The sequence below is a fragment of the Cherax quadricarinatus genome, chromosome 19 (assembly GCF_038502225.1).
Source record: "Cherax quadricarinatus isolate ZL_2023a chromosome 19, ASM3850222v1, whole genome shotgun sequence".
Taxonomy (NCBI): Eukaryota; Metazoa; Arthropoda; class Malacostraca; order Decapoda; family Parastacidae; genus Cherax; species Cherax quadricarinatus.
In genome coordinates this window covers 483,112-503,369 of record NC_091310.1, presented here as the reverse complement: position 1 = coordinate 503,369, position 20,258 = coordinate 483,112, and the positions used below count along the sequence as shown (strand labels likewise).

Genomic DNA, 20,258 nt, shown 5'->3' with positions numbered 1-20,258 from the left:
TCAGCACAATACTACTGTACACGAGAGAAGAGATTATTTTGATTATATTGATTACTTTGATCTTATATGCCTAGACAATTTTGTTATTGATAAACTTATTAAATTTTAATTTCTTTAGTTAGTACCCTACCAATTGTAATTCTGAAGCACTATTGAATTTTACTAAATTCTAATGGATAACTAGACCAGGATACTGACTACTTGTTACAAAAACCCAGTAACAGGCTAAATGCTAGAGGGGCAGTCCTTTTTAGTATTCACTGGAGATCTCTATCATTATTAGAAATCGCATTTCTTGTAACAGGGGGGCATAAAACAATCAGCAAATTAATCTTAACCCTTTGACTGTCGCAAGCCCCTTTCTAAAACTGCCATTTTATGTTGCAAAATTTTGGGGAAAAAAAATCTTGCGAAATGATAGAGAATCTTTTCCCAATGGTAATGATACCAAAAGTATGAAATTTGGTTAAAAACTCACGGAATTACGGTCCCGCGAAGTTGGCGGTCTTGGCAACATATACGCATCAGCAATTTCGCCGACTTGGAGCCCTGTTTTTGGTCAATTCCGTTGTTCCAGTTGACCAAACTCAGTTATTTCTTTAGAACTCCCTTTTTTCTATCAATTGAGTACAAGAAACCACCCATTTACCAATTTCAACTACCAAATAAAGTGGTCAGAAATTGGCAATTTGGCCAATTTCATGCAAATTAAAAAAGATGCCAATTTCAAAATAGGGCCCAGAATAAACAATGTAGACATTCTTGGCACTAAAATAACATATCCTCTGTTCACTAGTCACATCTCTAGGCCCCTCTTGTATTACTATTGCTTTCTATTTTGATTTTTTATTCATACAAAAAAATAAAAGATTTACTGTTATGCAGACTACTGCATTGTTGTAAAAATGGTATAAATAATATCAGTGCACTAGTGAAAGAATATTAGACTCCCCAGTTGATGTGTATTGGACATGTGGTGTGATTTGCTTACTCCTGAACATTGGTAAAAATCGAACATTTCTGCTACTTTGAGCTCAATTTCATAGTCGTTTTCATTGTGAAAGTAATCAAAATCATCTCTATTTCTGTAGTATGTTTTCCATTTTATCACATGACACCATGAAAATGAGAATACAATGATAAATACTATACGAAAATAAACCTCAAACTCGGTGTTTTATTGCAAAAAATGGTCTTTTTTTTTTTCTCATTATGCACTGCGTGCTGCAGGATTCTCTTTATATGGTGCACACTGACCACACAGACCCATTCTCTCGCATGTGGGCCTACTGATTTGAAGCCGTTAGAATTATTGAGTATATATATGTCTGAAACACTGGCTCGTAAGACGTATATATAAGACCAAAACAGTCAAAAGGTTAACATTCTGGTAAGAATTTTTTTTTTTTTGAATATTTTGCGACACAGAGACACTTTTGCACTTGGGATCACGACAGTCAAAGGGTCCAATAAGAAAATGTATTTTTTTTTTTTTTATCACACTGGCCGATTCCCACCAAGGCAGGGTGGCCCGAAAAAGAAAAACTTTCACCATCATTCACTCCATCACTGTCTTGCCAGAAGGCTGCTTTACACTTCAGTATTTATATATATGAAATGATTTTTGCCTTTTTTGCCAGGTCCCAGCAATTCTGGTTTATATATGAAACTCGAAGATTGAGACACTTATGCAACATGTGGGAATCTTTACTGAAGAAATGTTTTGCCACACAGTGGCTTCATCAGTCCAATACAAAGCAGAAAGGTGTAAGGACAGAAGGAGTTTGAGGTAATCAGTCCCTCAGCCTGGACTCGATGTGTTCAGTTCATCAATCTTCTTCAAGATTTGTCCAATCTTCGGACAAAGACCTGTGTTGTTCCAGGCAGCAGCGACTTCCAAGCTCCGTACTTTTCTCCAACTACCAGAGCTACCAATGCTCCTATGATGACCTAGTTACAAGCAAAACTGCACTACCCAACGTAGCACCCAGAATGACCAAAGATTACCAACAGTGAAACCTACAAATCGAAAAAATAGAGATCAAAGGAAGACTGCAAACTAACCGTAAGCAACACCCCGCTGCCAGCCGAACAACGTAACCCTAAGCTTTGTATACTACAACTTCTTCTTAACTACAACAATTCCTGTAGTATTATGAGGCGCAATCTAAGAGGAAACAGCACCAAGGCCAGCAAGAAAACACCGAAAAATCAACTATTCAACAAGTGTAGTCAGGAGGACGCCGGCCCAGCAACCACCCCACTCACCACCACTCAAGGCGACACCACAACAATAACAACAAACATGGCTGCCACCAGCCCATCCTCCCCTCTCTTCCCCGGATTCAACCTACCAAGTAGTCTCTCAGGTATGACCAACGATCCAGATACCCTAAAGTCATGCATCTCCAACTTAGTTATTGAAAATATGAATCTTCGAGAGACGCTAGCAAAACAAGACACCAGGATGACACAACTCGAAAACAAAATCCTCAGTCTTGAACAAAAGTTTTCAACACCAGGAACGACTAACTGTGACAAGACCATCCAGACAGTCATAGATAGCCATACCCAACAAATAATATCTCTTAATACAAAGGTTGAAGAAGCAGTAAAAGAATGGAAGAGCAACTTAGATAACCAGTTCAGTGACTACTTTGCTCTCCAAGAAGATAAAACTGAACAAGATAAACTATCGGACGCAGTAATAGTTAACAGTCCACTTTTTCCCAGTGATATGAACCAAACAAACAGTAAAGACATTACTCTGCAGATCATAAAGGACCAAACAAGTGTTATTGTACCAGAGTCAGAAATAAAAGAAGCCAGGTTACTAGGATCCCATGGTAGAAAAAGTGTTATGCTTAGATTCCACTCACATGACAGAAAAAAAGACTTAATTATTGCATCTATTAAAGTAAAGAAAGAGGTATATATAAACGAGTGTCTTACCAAAAAATGTCAAAACCTCCTGTATAGAGTCAGAAAACTTAAGCGAGAGAATAATGACACAATACACCAATGCTTCACTCGGGATGGGAAAATTCTAGTTAGGAAAACAAATGTAGGTCAACTGTACACAATCACGAACGAGAATGATCTATCACGATTTCTCAGGGATACCAATCTTACAGAGAATAACTAAACAATGTCCAACTAAAAAGCCTACGTAGTGTAGTGTACGTTTTGCTCCATTATTGTTCAAATTTCATTGTACAATCTCTTAGTAATTAAATAATCAACTACCTCATTTTGTGATTTTACTAGTAAGCATAAGTCACCTTATGTGATTTTGTTATTTACTATTGTTCGCTTAAACATTAGCTGAATTGATACTTTCTCTGTCCATATTACTACCTCATATTTTTTTTTTAAATACTATCAATTGATATTACTTACTAAAATTAATAAATATCATTTTTACTAAAATTTCAATTTACTCTTAACATTTTTGACATTTAATAACCATTACTTGTCTAATTACCTTTACCTGTTTTAATACCACATTTACTATCCTAGATTACTCTTAATTACCTTGTACTGCCATATAACCTCAAGTATAACTACCAGTGCAATATTGAATGAAATAAACATTACTTTTTCACTTTTTTGTAATCATTATTACTTACTAAAATTTTATTAAACACCATATTTACTACCAGTCAATTTTAATTTTGTACATTAAACATTATTTTATACTTCTCATAACATTTTGTAGCCAAATTTTCAAGTTTTTATATTCAACCCCAACCTTTATATTATCCCTTGTACCTGTGTACCTGTCTACCCTCTTACTATCATATTATAATCAAGACATTACCATTGTTATTTTTTTACTATTATTCTTTTGGTACTTTAATTGTGAATTTTATTTTGTCAATTTAAATCTAGGTATAATCTTGATCTTGTCAACAACCTATACCAGACTCTAGTGCAATTGCAAGTACCAATTCAAATTGTATTTTTATATTATAAGTTTATAATATAATTCCTACCATCTGCCCATTTAACTTTGCTTACCATTACTTAATTTTAGTCCCTTATATGTTTTCTCCTTTATTTTAGCTTTATATAACTATCCTAGTTTATATATTCACAATTGTTAAAATAATCAAGGTGCTATTCTTAGGTGCTAAAGTAGAATAAGTTCACAATTTTGCCATTATATTCCAAAGCTGATTTTTTTGATTACCACTTTATTGGTCACCACAACCTATATTAGTCCCTTTTATATTATAATTTTATACTATAATTCTAACTTTAAAAAATTACCTTTATAGTACTACCTACTATCATATTCCCAAGCTCCACTATTTGATCATCACTTTATTTGTATTAGTCCCTTAGCTCATTATTTTACATTTGTTAAATAATCCAGGTGCTATTTTTTAGCTTAAGACTATTTACTTTGTTTTATACTTAATTCAAACTATAGATTCACTACAAATCTTATGATTACAAGCATTGATCCTGATACCAACCTCTTATTTAATGACTTAAATGAATCAAACAGTAACTGTAATTACTACACTGCAGAACAATCAAAGGCACTTCTCAGTGCCAACAACAACATAACTATATTTAACTACAATATCAGATCTTTAAGCAAGCATTACGATGACCTCATAGCATTACTAAATTCCTTACATGCCAATATGTCCATCATTACACTAACTGAAACCTGGCTAAAGCCTGATAGTACAGATGTCTATGCCATTCCTGGTTACACAGCCATACACAACTGTAGGCCAGACCAACAAGGGGGTGGCACAGCCATATACTACTCAGACCAACTAGAATGTATCACTAATACTTGCACAAGGGATGAACATGGGGAATATATAATAGCTAAATTCAAATCAAAGTACCTACAAAAACCTCTCACATTGATAAACATCTACAGAGTTCCACAGTCAAACATTAGCCAATTTAGTCAAAATCTAGGAAGTATGATAACTGATGCACGCATGAACAAAGATCACTTACTACTCTCAGGTGACTTCAATATAAATCTCCTGCAAGACCAGGACCCACACGTTACTGAATTCACAAACACAATGAGTAACTGTATGTTACTACCAACAGTAACAAAACCTACAAGAGTTACAGAGACTAGTGTTTCCCTACTTGACCACATCTGGACCAACACCATATCCCCTTTAAAATCAGGCATAATTACAGATAATACCACAGACCACTACCCTACTTTCCTCATAACAACTCTTGGTAAACTACCCCAAGACACTACTAAAGTCACCTTCAGACTTCACAATGAGGCAGCCATTAATAACTTCACAACAGCAATAGCAAACATTGATTGGCACACTGAGCTAGAAACCTATACAGATATTGACGAATGTATTAATAATTTTCTAAAAAAAAACCCAATACCTCTATAACAAGCACTGCCCTAAAAAAACAAAACAGATGACAGCAAAGAGACTGAACAGTCCCTGGCTAACACCCAGCATTCTCAAATCCATAAATACAAAACACCAATATGAAAAACAGTACAGAATGGGTCACATAACCAGAGACCAAACAAAACGTTACTCGTCAATCCTAACCAGCCTGATAAGAAGGGCAAAAAAATTGTATTATGAGAACAGATTATCCAACTTACGAGGTGATATAAAAAAGACCTGGAAAACCCTATCAGAAATTCTGGGAACAAAAAAGATATCACGAAATAGCGAAATAAAATTAGCAAAAACAGATGAACCCCAACTCCCACCAACAGAAACAGCAAACAGACTCAATGATTTCTTCTCCACTATAGGACAAAACCTTGCCAATAAAATCCCAAGCTCAGATACCCCACCAAATGACTACCTCACCGGCAACTACCCGAACACACTGTTCCTAGCTCCGACTAACCCATACGAAGTCTCCCTTATTATCAACGCACTAAAAAACAAGGCAGGAGATTTAAATACCTTACCACCCCTTATATACAAAAAAGTGTCACAAGTGCTATCACCAATCATTGCAACACTCTTTAACAAATCCATTGAATCCTCCACCTTCCCTACAGTACTCAAAATAGCAAGGGTCACCCCGATCCACAAAGGAGGAGACCAAACAGAGTTGAATAACTATAGGCCAATATCCAACTTACACCCTCTCTCAAAAATCTTCGAAAAATTAATTCATAAACGAATCTACTCCTACCTTATCTCCCAAAACATACTCAACCCCTGCCAATTTGGATTCAGGCCTAATAAAAATACTAATGATGCTATTATACACATGCTAGAACATATATACACTGCAATAGAGAAAAAAGAAGTCCCACTGGGGATCTTCATTGACTTACGTAAAGCTTTTGATACAGTTGACCATGACTTGCTCCACGTAAAATTGTCACACTATGGTATAAGAGGGCACTCCCTCAACTACCTCAAGTCTTACCTCAGCAACAGAAGCCAATATGTGTACGCAAATGGGGCAAACTCTTCTGCACAACCAATTACAGTTGGTGTCCCACAGGGAAGTGTCCTTGGCCCTCTTCTCTTTCTCCTATACATAAATGACCTTCCAAATGCTTCGCAATTACTCAAACCCACACTATTTGCAGATGACACTACATACGTCTTCTCTCACCCGAGCCCAGTCACGCTAGCCAATACTGTAAATACCGAATTACAGAAAATATCTACCTGGATGAGGACTAACAAACTTACACTAAACATTGACAAAACCTACTTCATTCAGTTTGGTAACAGAGCTACAGATGTCCCTCTTAACATAATGATAAATGGATCACCTATCACAAAACTAACAGAGGGAAAATTCTTAGGAATCCACCTTGATAATAGACTCAAATTTCATACACATATACATCAAATTTCTAAGAAAATTTCCAAGACTGTAGGCATACTATCGAAGATACGGTACTATGTTCCACAGTCAGCCCTCCTGGCCCTATATCACTCTCTTATTTACCCCTATCTCACCTATGGAATTTGTGCATGGGGCTCAACAACAATTAACCATCTCAGACCACTAATTACCCAACAAAAGGCTGCAGTTAGAATGATAACAAATTCTCACTACAGGCAGCACACTCCACCAATATTCAATACACTAAACCTACTCACCATACAAAACATCCATACTTATTACTGCACCTATTACATACATAGAACACTTAACTCTGATATTAACCCTCCCCTCAAACATCTCCTTGCCAACCTCAACAGAACACATGACCATAACACAAGGCACAGATCACTCTTTGATGTTCCTCGTGTCCATCTCACACTATGCAAAAACTCAATGCACATAAAAGGCCCTAAAATCTGGAATTCATTACCTGTAAATATAAAAGAAACACTACCTGTTTATAAATTCAAGTCTCTTCTCAAAGATTACTTACTCACCCAAAACCAAATAAATACTGAATAACTGAACATTATAAATTGTATATCTTAAATGTTTCTCACAATTATATCACATAAATGTTAAACCTAAAACCCAATCTAACTTTATTATTTTTTAAATACACTACCTAACAGAATCACTACCTAACTGAATGCATATGACCTGTCTTTGTAATACTCACTTGTGCTTTATAGTTATCTGTTTACATTAATGTTTTATCACTGATTTCATCATTGCTTAGTAGCAGCGCTGTATAGTCCTTGTGGCTTAGCGCTTCTTTTTGATTATAATAATAATAATAATCATTGCTTAGTTAATCTTAAGTTAATTTTAAGCCAGCCCGTAATGCTATGCATAGTATAAGTGGCTTTGGCATACTGCTCTTATCTGTATTTTTTTTGTACCTCTGTATGTGTGCACAAATTGGAAATAAATAAATAAATAAATAAAGTGGATGGTTCCACTATTACCCCCCCCCCTCTCCTCCTGGTTTGCCTCACCTGACAGCAGTATACTATAAGCCACTTCTATGGCCCTATGCTATACTTTCTACAAGATTGATAGACTGAGCACATAGACTCCAGGCTGAGGGACTGATTACCTCAAACTCCTCCTCTCCTTACACCTTTCTGCTTTGTATTGGACTGATGAAGCCACTGTGTGGCGAAACGTTTCTTCAGTAAAGATTCCCATATGTTGTGTAAGTGTCTCAATCTTCAACTTGTCGGTTTTAAACCATTTATCACATATATGAAACTCCTTGAAGCATGGTGTAAAATGAGTGTCACTCCAGTGCTGACAGTGCAGCAGCTCTGTCTGTGTGTCTGTGTCTCTCTCTGTTTCTGTCTATCTCTGTCTCTGCTTATGTCTTTTTGTCTGCCTGTGTTTCTGTCTTCCTGTCTCTCTACCTGTCTCTCTGTCTCAGAGACAGCCACTTATGAACCAACAGGTATTACACATGATGCAAAGTCATCAAGTTTGATTCCTGAACAAGTGAAAATGTGTATTACTTGCCAGTCATGCTTATTATGCCTTATATCTACAAGCATATTATAGCACTGCCTAGATTTTTTGGGTTATCCTAGGTAATTAACAACATGTATAACTGTATTTATGTGCACCTGTGAGATAGAGACAGAGATAGATAGACACACAGACAGAGATCAATACAGACAGACAGGAGATAGAGACAGTCAAAGCATATCAGTCAGCCAGCTGGCCACCCAACCAGCCGGCCTGCCAAACATGTATTACACACGTTCCAGAATTGTTTCTCTTTACTTAGGGCATACGTTACAGAATATTCTGGAAGGATGACACAACCAGTGGTATCAAAATTGAAAGGATGTTACACGTTGATTTTTCATATTTTCTCGGTATCTCCTGTGAGTGGCAGCGTATCTGAAACTCGCTCGTAACTCGGATTTTGGCTAGTAACTCAAAGCAAAAAATCGACCGAGTGATGGCTCGTAACTCAGAAAACAGGTAAGTTGGGACACTAGTAAGTCAAGGTACCACTGTATACATAATTTTTTTTTTTAACATGTCGGCCATTTCCTGAGGCAGGGTGACCCAACAATAAAGAAAAACCCCCCCAAAAAAAAAACTTTCATCATTCAACACTTCCACCATCACTTATACATCATCACTGTCTTTGCAGAGCCGCTCAGATACCACAGTTTAGAAGTCCCCCAAAGATAGAAAACTACAACATTTATAGAAGTGATAGAATTAATATCCATTTATTTATTTATGTCTTTGCAAATAGTACATTGAGATTTTGTATTGACAATAATGGGTTGCAATGCAAAAGAGAACCTCTATTATGCCTAGGCATTATGGGCCGACTTAACATTATTGGCTTACAGACTACTTAACACTAAGAATTATATCATAGTTATACATGTACAGTAGAATAGTAATTACTTCATAGTTGTACAGTAGATTATTAATTTTAAGCGAATCTAATTTGTATAAGACAAAAGATATATTCATATATTCAAAAATGCTTTTTGTGAAAACAATGATTCAATTATATTCCTGTCAACAATGGATAAAAGGTTCAAAATAATTGTTGAAATTATGATGTGGGAGTACATAGGTGAGTAAATGTGTACTGAGTATTTAGCATTTAGTCTAGGGTGATTAAGTGGCTTTTGAGAAGAGTCTTAAATTGATTTTCAGACTGGGTTACTTTAATATCTTCTGGTAATGAATTCCATATTTTGGGGCCCTTTATGTGTATAGAGTTTTTACAGTGTCTGTTATGGTCACAGGGAGGAGTAGGAATCTATGTAAAGGATACTTTCTGTTGCACAGAAGTGCTGAATTCTACGAATGATATAGTAGAAATTCAAAGCATTAACCCTTTCAGGGTTTCAGAAGTACTACTATGGCTTATGCACCAGGGTTATTGACGTACTAGCACGCTTAAATTCTAGCACCTTCAAATCTAGCAAGAGAAAGCTGGTAGGACTACATATGAAGGAATGGGTCTATGTGGTCAGTGTGTGCAGTATAAAAAAAATCCTACTGCACACAGTGCGTAATGAGAAAAAAAACTTTGACTGTGCTTTTGGGTTAACAGCAACTTTGCACTGTATTTTCGTATGGCATTTATTGTTGTATTCTAGTTTCCTGGTCTCATTTTATAGAATGGAAGACATATTACAGAAATTGAGATGATTTTGATTGGTTTCACAATGAAAAGTACCTTGAAAATGAGCTCAAAGTAGCAAAAATGTTAGATTTTTGCAATTTATGCAATGCGTCCAATACACATCAACTGATGAGTCTAATATTCTTTCACAAGTGCACTGATATTATTTATACCATTTCTACACTAATGCAGTAGTCTGCATAACAGTAAATCTTCTACTTTTTTGTGAGAATAAAAATTCAAAGTGGAAAGTAAAAGAAATGTAAGAGGGGCGTGGGGATGTGACTAATGAACAGAGGAAATGTTATTTTAGTGCCAGGAATGTCTGTCTTGTTTATTCTGGACCCTATTTGGAAATTGGCATCTTTTGAAATTTGTGTGAAATTGGCAAAATTGCTAAATTCTGACCACTTTATTGGGTAGTTGAAATTGGTAAATGGGTGGTTTCTTGTACTCATTCAATAGAAAAAATGGAGTTCTAACGAAATAGCTATGATTTTTTTAGACTAGTATATTAAAATTGGCTGAAAATAGGGCTCAAAGTGGGCAAAATCGCCGATACGTAAACATCGTCGAGACCGCTAACTTCGCAAGAGCCTAATTTCGTAAGTTTTTCATCAAATTTCATACTTTTGGTGTCATTATGATCGGGAAAAGATTCTCTATTTTTCATAAGAAAAAATAATTTTTTTTTCTGAAAAATTTTCGACCCTGAGAACAAGTTTAGGAGAGGGCCTCTCGACTCTGAAAGGGCTAAAGTTGAAAATAGGAATTTTGTAATTATCCTAGTATACAAACCACCAGCAGTAACAGCCTGGTTGATCAGACCCTGATCCACCACGAGGCCCGGTCTCAGACCAGGCTGTAGGGGCATTGACCCCCGAAACCCTCTCCAGGTAAAACCATCAGCAACTGCTGAGAAATTCACAGATCAGCCAAGGAAAATAGATAGCTAACTTGATAGGCTAGAAAATCCCACACCAAATATTTTACTCCTTGGAGATTTTAATCTCCCTCATGCAAAATGGAAGATGGCGCAATGTAATGTTATACCAGAAATATCTCCGAGAAGTACCCCAGCTCAACAGGCACATACCAGGGAACTAATGAGGCTTTGGGAAAAGCAGTCATTAAACCAACAGGTGATTAATCCCACTAGAAATGAAAATACCCCATATTTGATATTCACAAACAACGAGGAACTGATCAGAGACATAACAGTTACAAAGACAATATACTCTGATCATAACATCATAGAAGTTCAAACGAGTATTAACCCTTTGAGGGTTTTCGTCGTACTAGTACGTCTTACGCGTAGGGGTTTTTGACGTACTAGTACTCATAAATTCTAGCGACCTCATATCTAGTGGGAGAAAGCTGGTAGGCCTTCATATGAAAGAATGGGTCTATGTGGTCAGTGTGCACAGTCTAAAAAAAATCCTGCAGCACACGGTGCATAATGAGAAAAAAAAAACTTTTTCCATTTTTTTTTAATAAATCAGCGACTTTGCAGTGTATTTTCGTATAGTATTTATTGTTGTATTCTAGTTTTCTTGGTCTCATTTTATAGAATTGAAGACATATTACTGAAATTGAGATGATTTTGACTGGTTTTACAATGAAAGGTGCCTTGAAATTGAGCTCAAAGTAGCAGAAATGTTCGATTTTTACCAAACTTCAAAAGTAAACAAATTGTGCCAAGCGTGCAATACACGTCAACTGGTGAGTCTAATATTCTTTCACAAGTGCACCAATAATATTTATACCATTTTTTACACTAATGCAGTAGTCTGCATAACAGTAAATCTTATATTTTTTGTGAGAATAAAAATTCAAAGTGGAAAGCAAAAGAATATAAGAGGGGCCTTGAGACGTGACTAATGACTAGAGGAAATGTCATTTTAGTGCCAGGAATGTCTTTCTTGTTTATTCTGGACCCTATTCCGAAATTGGCATCTTTTGAAATTTGTGTGAAATTGGCAAAATTGCTAAATTCTGACCACTGTACTGGATAGTTGAATTTATAAATGGGTGGTTTCTTGCACCCATTCGATAGAAAAAATGGAGTTCTAGCGAAATATTCATGTTTTTTGTCGACTAGTACAGTGAAATTGGCCGAAAATGGGGCTCAAAGTGGGCAAAATCGCCGATCCGTAAACATCGCCGAGACCGCTAACTTTGCGAGAGCATAATTCCGTAAGTTTTCTATCAAATTTCAAACTTTTGGTGTCGTTATGATCGGGAAACGATTCTCTATCTTTTCATAAGAGAAAATAATTTTTTTTTTTTTTTTAAATTTGGCCGACCCTGAGAACGAGTTTCGGAGAGGGCCTGTCGACCCTCAAAGGGTTAACTCAGGGTTAGGAAACTGCGTCACTAATGTTTCAGACGGGATGTTCAGCAAGTTTAATTTTAACAACCATAGAACTGACTGGGAAAAAATAAAACAAGAGCTATCAGACATACCCTGGGAATCAGACATGAGCGACCTAAATCTCCACCAGTGCCTAGAGAAGCTGAATGCAGAAGCATACAAGGTATGTATGATGCACGTACCACTGAGGAAACCCAGAAGATCAGACAGAGAGTGTAGGAGATGGTACAAAAGAAGAAAACAGGTTACTGAATTGCTCAAAAACATAAATATGTTGCAACAGAGGAAAGATAGCCTTAGCCGAGAGATCACTGAATTAGAGCAAAAACTTAGGATGTCATACCTCACAGAAGAAGCACAAAGGGAACAGAGGGCCATACAGCATATTGCAAGAAACCCAAAATATTTCTATTCCTATGCAAAACCCAGGCTAAGCACTATCTGTAGAATTGGACTACTACTGAGAGGAGATGAACAGGAAATGAGTGAAATCCTAAAAGATCAGTATGAGTCAGTGTTCAGCAACCCACTAAATGACAGCAAGGTAGAAAATGTAGAAATATTTTTCATTCCAGAAGAAGGCCACACAGACCAACTAACTGACATTAGTACAAATCCCATATTTTCCAAAAAGAAATGGAAAACATGTCCACTCACTCAGCACCTGGACCAGATTCATGGAATGCTCTATTTATAAAAAAGTGCAAAGTACCACTAGCACGAGTCCTCAGTATTCTTTGGAGAAAGAGCTTAGATCTAGGTGAAATACCGGAGGCCTTAGAGAGTGCAGACATAACTCCTTTGCATAAGGGAGGTAGTAAAGCACTAGCTAAAAATTACAGACCAGTTGCCTTAACCTCTCACATCATAAAAATATTCGAAAGTGAGATGAGATGACAGATTACAAATTTCATGGACCAGCACAACCAACATAACCAGAACCAGCATGGTTTTAGAGCAGGACAATCATGCCTGTCACAGCTGTTGAACCATTATGACAGAATTACGGTGGCACTGGAAGATGACCAAAACACATGTGATTTACACAGATTTTGCAAAGGCGTTTGACAAATGCAATCATGGAGTGATAGCACATAAAATGAAGGCCTTGGGCATTACAGGGAAGGTAGGCAGGTGGATTTTCTGGTTCCTAACACACAGAACACAAAAAGTAATAGTGAACAGGGCAAGATCCAGCATCAGCGAGGTCAAAATCTCAGTGCCCCATGGTACTGTCCTGGCACCTCTACTGTTTCTCATCCTCATAGCAGACAGACAAAAACACCCGGCACACTTTTGTATCATTATTTGCAAATGACACTAAAATAAGCATGAAAGTCAGTACGGTAGAGGACACTGAAAAAGTACAGGAAGACATAAACAGGGTTTTCCAGTGGGCAGTAGAGAACAACATGACATTCAATGGTGATAAGTTCCAGCTGCTTAGGTATGGAAAGAATGAAGAACTCAAAAGGAAAACTATATACAAAACTCAAGAGGGCCACCAAATAGAATGTAAGGAAAATGTAAAAGACCTGGGAATAATTATGTCAGTGGACCTTTCTTTTAACCCTTTCAGGGTCAGCAGGCCCTCTCCTAAACTTGTTCTCAGGGTCGGAAATCCCCCCCCCCAAAAAAAAAAAAAATTATCAAATGATAGAGAATCTTTTCCCGATCATAATGACACCAAAAGTAAGAAATTTGATGGAAAACTTACCGTATTATTCTCTCACAAAGCTAACGGTCTCGAAAATGTTTACGCATCAGCGATTTCGCCCACTTTGAGCCCTATTTTCAGCCAATTCTAATGTACCAGTTGACACAAATCATAACTATTTCGCTAGAACTCCTTTTTTTCTATCAAATGAGTACAAGAAACCACCCATTTACCAATTTCAACTACCCAATAAAGTGGTCAGAATTTGCCAATTTCAAACAAATTTCAAAAGATGCCAATTTCCAAATAGGGTCCAGAATAAACAAGACAGACACCTGGCACTAAAATAACATTTCCTCTGTTCATTAGTCATGTCCCCAGGCCTTTGTTACATTTCTTTTGCTTTCCACTTTGAATTTTTATTCTCACAAAAAATAGATTTACTGTTATGCAGTATAAACGGTATAAATAATATCAGCGCACTTGTGAAACAATATTAGACTCACCAGTTGATGTGTATTGGATGTATGGCATGATTTGTTTACTTATGAACTTTGAGATCATTTCAAGGTTCTTTTCTTTATGAAGCCAATCAAAATCATCTCAATTTTTTGTAATATGTCTTCCATTCTATAAAATGAGACCAGGAAAACTAGAATACAACCATAAATAGCATACAAAAATGCACTGCAAAGTCGCTGTTTTAAACCAAAAACACGTTTTTTTTTCTTATTATGCACTGTTTGCTGCAGAATTTTTTTTATACTGCACACACTGACCACATAGACCCATTCTTTCATGTGCAGACCTACCAGCTTTCTCTCACTAGATTTGAAGGCGTTAGAATTTATGCGTACTAGTACGGCACCAACCCTGGCGTGCAAGCCGTACTAGTACAGCGCCAACCCTGAAAGTGTTAACCCTTAAACTGTCCAAACGTATATCTACATTTGCACGCATAGCGCTCCAAACGTAGATCAACATTTTATTTTTCATTCCTTCAAATTTAGCACAATAGGCTTGAGTCGCCTAGACATGAAAGAATGGGTCTGTGCACTCAGTGTGCGCACTATTAAAAAAATCTGGAAGCACTTACTACCTTGTGGGAGCACCAGTTCAATTGAGCACCTGCTAGAGCAAATAGTGTGGCAAACACCAGGGATTCACTGATGCCATGTTGCATTAACACTTCCATTTTAAGAGGAAAGTAAAAATAGGTTAGATAAACACTTGAGTGAGTGTGGGTGGGTGTGAGTTGGACGTTACTAGCTTGTGCTAGTCAAAGGGGTGGGGGGAGTGTGACATGTACCTTGCCATGCATGGGTCAGTAGGCCTGCTGCAGTGTTCCATCTTTCTTATGCTCTTATGCATTCGGCAGGCTGGACGGCTGGCTTGCTTTGGATGTCTCTGGCTGTCTCTCTGTCTATATCTCTCTCTGTCTATATCTCTGTCTATATATCTGTCTATATCTCTATCTGTCTATATCTCTGTCTATCCATATATCTGTATCTATATCTCTATCTATCTGTATCTCTGTCTATCTGTATCTCTGTCTATCTATATCTCTATCTATATCTCTGTCTCACATGTACACATAGGTACAGTTATTATGCTTAGTGTAAATTACATAGGATAATCAAAAATTCCAGGCAAAGATAGACAGACAGATAGATAGACAGAAACATGTTTGTGTGTATCAGTGAAAACAAAGCCAGGGCTCCCCCGAGCACCCATTTATCAAATGTCACTGAGCTGATAACAGATGTTATAACACGATTCTTCAAGGAGAGAGACAAGACATGTTTGTGTGTAACAGTGATAACAAATACAGTGAGGGTTAGCTGGAGCAGTGTGCATTTATCAAATGTCACTGGGCTGTCAACAGTATAAGGATGCCTTTCATAACAACATGATTCAAGGTATATGCCAGGGTACCTAAAACATTGCTGAGACCTGTAAATATTTTGTATATATTTCTAGACAATAGTAAATAACCCAGGCAGGTGTAAATGTTCACCTGTCAATGTGATTGTGACTATTTGAGCACTATTTCAGTACCTAATATTAGTGTCAGAACAAAGATTGGCTATGAAATTACAAGAAGTATTACAAGAAGTATTATAGAAATGTTAAAAGCAGGTAGGGATATAGTTTTGGAGTGGTTGGTGCAATTATTTAATAAATGTATGGAAGAGGGTAGGGTACCTAGGGATTGGCAGAGAGCATGCATAGTTCCTTTGTATAAAGGCAAAGGGGATAAAAGAGAGTGCAAAAATTATAGGGGGATAAGTCTGTTGAGTATACCTGGCAAAGTGAATGGTAGAGTTATTACTGAAAGAATTAAGAGTAAGACGGAGAATAGGATAGCAGATGAACAAGGAGGCTTTAGGAAAGGTAGGGGGTGTGTGGACCAGGTGTTTACAGTGAAACATATAAGTGAACAGTATTTAGATAAGGCTAAAGAGGTCTTTGTGGCATTTATGGATTTGGAAAAGGCGTATGACAGGGTGGATAGGGGGGCAATGTGGCAGATGTTGCAGGTGTATGGTGTAGGAGGTAGGTTACTGAAAGCAGTGAAGAGTTTTTACGAGGATAGTGAGGCTCAAGTTAGAGTATGTAGGAAAGAGGGAAATTATTTCCCAGTAAAAGTAGGCCTTAGACAAGGATGTGTGATGTCACCGTGGTTGTTTAATATATTTATAGATGGGGTTGTCAGAGAAGTAAATGCGAGGGTCTTGGCAAGAGGCGTGGAGTTAAAAGATAAAGCATCACACATAAAGTGGGAGTTGTCACAGTTGCTCTTTGCTGATGACACTGTGCTCTTGGGAGATTCTGAAGAGAAGTTGCAGAGATTGGTGGATGAATTTGGTAGGGTGTGCAAAAGAAGAAAATTGAAAGTGAATACAGGAAAGAGTAAGGTTATGAGGATAACAAGAAGATTAGGTGATGAAAGATTGTATATCAGATTGGAGGGAGAGAGTATGGAGGAGGTGAATGTATTCAGATATTTGGGAGTGGACGTGTCAGCGGATGGGTCTATGAAAGATGAGGTGAATCATAGAATTGATGAGGGGAAAAGGGTGAGTGGTGCACTTAGGAGTCTGTGGAGACAAAGAACTTTGTCCTTGGAGGCAAAGAGGGGAATGTATGAGAGTACAGTTTTACCAACACTCTTATATGGGTGTGAAGCATGGGTGATGAATGTTGCAGCGAGGAGAAGGCTGGAGGCAGTGGAGATGTCATGTCTGAGAGCAATGTGTGGTGTGAATATAATGCAGAGAATTCGCAGTTTGGAAGTTAGGAGGAGGTGCGGGATTACCAAAACTGTTGTCTAGAGGGCTGAGGAAGGGTTGTTGAGGTGGTTCGGACATGTGGAGAGAATGGAGCGAAACAGAATAACTTCAAGAGTGTATCAGTCTGTAGTGGAAGGAAGGCAGGGTAGGGGCCGGCCTAGGAAAGGTTGGAGGGAGGGGGTAAAGGAGGTTTTGTGTGCGAGGGGCTTGGACTTCCAGCAGGCATGCGTGAGCGTGTTTGATAGGAGTGAATGGAGACAAATGGTTTTTAATACTTGACGTGCTGTTGGAGTGTGAGCAAAGTAACATTTATGAAGGGGTTCAGGGAAACCGGCATGCCGGACTTGAGTCCTGGAGATGGGAAGTACAGTGCCTGCACTTAGAAGGAGGGGTGTTAATGTTGCAGTTTAAAAACTGCAGTGTAAAGCACCCTTCTGGCAAGACAGTGATGGAGTGAATGATGGTGAAAGTTTTTCTTTTTCGGGCCACCCTGCCTTGGTGGGAATCGGCCAGTGTGATAATAATATATATTATAAATTGTAATTATCAGAACATAAAAAATATATAAATTAAAATAAAAACGAGGGAAAAGGGTATATTGGCAACACTTCTGCTTCTAAACTGTTGTGTTCTGGGCACCTCTGCAAAACCAGTGATTATGTGTGAGTGAGGTGAAAGTGTTGAATGAAGATGAAAGTACATATTTTCTTTTTGGGGATTTTCTTTCTTTTTGGGTCACCCTGCCTCAGTGGGAGATGGCCGAGTTGTTGAAAAAGAAAAAAAAAAAAATCTTTTCGGGTCACCCTGCCTTTGTGGAAGACGGCCGGTGAATTAAAAAATACATAATCCAGTACGAGTTTTTTTTCTCTCAGTGGCAGTTTCCCACCAAGGCAAGATGACAAAGAATAAAGCCTCTCCAGCAGAGCACCAAACTGCAACAACTCCCACCCCTCTAAAAGTGTAAACACTGTGCTTCCCAATCTCCTAAACTTAAATCTGGCTAGCCAATTTTCTTGAATCCCTTCCTTATTATACTATCCCCACCTGCTTTCAATAATTTTGTCTTAGTCCAACCCATGTTTTCATTCTGTACTTATTATAAAAGATCTCAGATAATTGTCACTACTTTAGATGCAAAAAACTATGAATTCAGACAAACTTCCTCCGTGCTCTTTCTGCTTTCTCTGATCTGAGGAGCTTGCGCCTGGACACTGGAGCTAATTTATACCACTCTGTGATCGGATACACTTCGAAACAATCCTCTTGTTTTTTTAAAATGTAATGGTCTTCTGACAGTCCTCTCAAATAATTACCTCTATATCTGTCAAAATGAAACGCACATCGTAAATATTACATACTGTACCTCTGAATCTCTCAAAAAAAATGCTAAATTAATTAAACATAAATATACATGTTAGAGGAGAGAGAAATTCTGTAAGAACATTACATATTACATGAATGTTACAATAAACTCAGCAGAGTAATTTTTATCCAAAATTCTCCTAACTAAAAGCATCTATGATCTATTAACTAAGAACATATAAAATGTTCTTCACTTCACATGATGGTACATTGCATATCATGTTGATTTTCAGGAATGTAACTACATGTTATGAGAGGGTTTGCTGTATGTGTAGAATTCTTTAAGAACATTATGTATATAGTTTTACTGTTCAATCATTTACATTTTATGGTAAAACAATGATTGTATGTTGGAATGTTTGGGGACAGTGTTTACAATGTTATAATTCTCTTAAAAGTATAAACCCTTTCAGGGTCGAGAGGCCAAATCTCTAAGTGACAGCCAGGAACCAAGAATTTGCGAACAAAAAAAAAAAAAAAATTCTAACAGAATTAAAGATATTTTTCTATAGATAATAAAACAAAATAAACAAAAATATTCTAATCTGTACTTACAAAGATACAGAGGCATGAAGTTAATCCTCAATGACCACGCGGCAACATCGGCGACTTCAGTAAAGTCACACTTTTTTATTTTACGTTTTTGTTACTCTTTTCTTTTCTTTTCTAATTCATTAGTACCTCGGGATATGAACTTATTTCGTTCCAGAAGGCTGTTCGAGTGCCTATACCAAAAGAATTTGTTCCCATAAGGAATAATGTTAATTAGATTTAATCCATTTCAGACCCCCAAAAATACAATTACAAAAGCATTTACATAATTGTTCATGTTATGAACTTTTGTGGCTTGTGAGACCAATATAATGTATGTATAGTAGAGCCCCGCTTTACAGTATTTCGCCTTATGGCATTCCGCTAATACGGTAATTTCAAATTATGACCAAAATTTGCTATACGGCAATTGGTCTTTCAAATACAGCATGCCCAACCCAGTTTGTTGACATTCTTTGTGAGGACATCGATTAGGTCTGGAAATTTTCCAAAATTTTAAGTGTTTTAACCTTTTCAGGGTCCGTGCCGTAGATCTACGGCTTTACGTTCAGGGTCCAAATCGTTGATCTATGCCATGAGCTTAGCTCACTCTGATAAGTTGTGAGCAGTAAATTTGGGCCTAGATATGAGAGAATACATCTATGTGGTATGTGTGCACCACATAAAACAGATCCTGCAGCACACAGTGCATAATGAGAGAAAAAAAACAGACCGTAATTTTCGATTAAAACAGTGAATTTGCAGTTTTTTCTTATGTTTTTTATAGTTGTATTTGCAATTTCTTGGTCTCATTTGATAGAATGGAAGATATATTATAGAAATAGAGATGATTTTGATTGATTTTAGTACTGGAAATGGCTTGAAACTGAACTCAAAGTAGCAGAAATGTTAAATTTTTTACGATGTTCAAGAGTAAACAAATGACCTCACAAGTCTAATACATGACAGCTGGTGGGTCTAATATACATTCACAAATGT

General features: G+C 37.2%; 1 protein-coding gene across 30 annotated transcripts in view; it reads right to left on the bottom strand.

Moving 5' to 3' along the window:
* LOC128690345 (uncharacterized) overlaps positions 1 to 20,258 on the bottom strand; it is a 125,990-nt gene that overhangs the window by 78,381 nt on the left and 27,351 nt on the right. Inside the window, exon 1 of one of the 30 annotated variants that reach the window (XM_070086533.1) lies at positions 18,526 to 18,669. The exons of the other annotated variants lie outside the window; for them this stretch is intronic. The gene's annotated coding sequence lies outside the window, so the exon portion shown is untranslated. Of the gene's footprint in view, positions 1 to 18,525; positions 18,670 to 20,258 lie in introns of those variants that run through there. 30 annotated transcript variants of the gene reach the window in all.